This window comes from Elaeis guineensis, chromosome 3 (assembly GCF_000442705.2).
Source record: "Elaeis guineensis isolate ETL-2024a chromosome 3, EG11, whole genome shotgun sequence".
NCBI lineage: Eukaryota > Viridiplantae > Streptophyta > Magnoliopsida > Arecales > Arecaceae > Elaeis > Elaeis guineensis.
The window spans coordinates 81,574,034-81,575,760 of NC_025995.2; positions in this window are offsets into that span (position 1 = coordinate 81,574,034).

Consider the following 1,727-nt stretch of genomic DNA (forward strand, 5'->3'; position numbering starts at 1 on the left):
TAATTAATCATCAATGTAGAAGGCATAAATGGAAGGGAGAGCCAAGCCATGGCCAGAACTTCACTAGCTGGTTTGAAACTCATGTGATGGATGAAGAGGTCCTTTATAAATCAAATAACTAGTTAGAGATTCCAACTATTTAGCTCGAAGCTTTATTGGATATCTCATCAATGGCAACAGATTCTTGTTGGGATTTGGTGTCTTGAATTCGATCCACAGTAGTAAAATTCAGATACAGAGAAGCCCATAGCATGCAGACACGAGGGGGCCTGCAGCACACGTGGCCTGTAGCACGTAGGCCTACAGTGTGAATGGCCTAGACGGGGTCTACAACGCGTGTGGCCCGCAGCGCGCAAGCCCACCTAGCGTGTGCAGTGCACGTAGCCCAACCGGATGCACGACCCAAGATGCATGTGGTCCAAGCGCGCGCCCATACGGTGCACACGCGGTCCACCCAGCGCCCATCGGAGAAAATGCGGTCCACACCTCGTCTGTGAATCGTAGTAGTCCAAAGGAGTTTTTATGTGGTCTACAAGCGATCTAATGGTGGTTTGGCATGATCGAACTATTACGACACATGCAGATGTATGATCTTGTGCGATCAAGCAGTCATGGGCATGTACAGGAGTGATCGAACACAAAAGAAGATTTTTGAGGCTTAACGGGAGTCTGAATTTGGTTAAGACTTGATTTTAGATCTTTAAAGGGCTTGACACTTGCGAAAATAGCGAAGCGAGCCTGAGGATCTGATAGCGGCTAAGAACAACCCGTGAGACAAAGGTAGCAGCCAGAGAGTCCATGGAGCGATAGAGGTTCTCCTTTGGGATTTTTGTGAGAGCTTTTGTAAGAGTTATGCTTCTTATTGAGAGAGAGAGGTTTATGAGAGTTGAGAGTGTATAATATCCTCTTATATTTATTTTCTCTCATAGTGAAGCTTACATGCCCCATGGAGATAAGCCTTGGATTGATCTACATTTTTTGTTGTATCCTTTTATTTCTCTTCTTCCTTTCTGTTGTAGTATAGACATCATCACCTGGACTAGCGATCTTGGATGGAGGATCCATATTTCGCACTCGTGAGGAATGCTTTCCAACAATTCCATACTAAAAGATATGATGAAGGATGTAAAACTCAGAACAATGAAGTCACATTGAAGGCATTGACTTCTAGTTTTGCAAGTTTAAGGGATCAAAATTTCATTATTATAGATGTTACTTTTTATGGTGATGTACAACAAATCATTCAATTAGGTTATTATGAAAATTTTAAGATGGTTGTATTCAAATGTGATTGGTTTCAAGTAAAGCCACATGATTGTGGGCTTACACATGTCAACTTCAAGAAATTACTCTATTTAAATGATCTTTTTGTGATGGCATCTCAAGTGCACCAGATTTTTTATGTGTAAGATCCTATGGATATAAATTGGTATAATATTATGAAAATAATTTCTCAGGACTCCTTTAATATGAAAGAAATGTCAAACCCAAATGACCACAATTCATATTTGGGCGAGTCTAGTGATCAATGTTAGAACATGCTATACGAATTGATAATAATGATGTTGCTTGGTCTAGAAAAGTATAGCTCCTGCAACAATTAACATGCCCTTGCATATATTGAATGCTCGTTTTATAGTAGATGGAGATGTTAATGAAGAGGACTCGAATGTTGATGATATGAATGTAGAATAAATTAGAAAAATAAGTTCATTTAATAGTTGTTC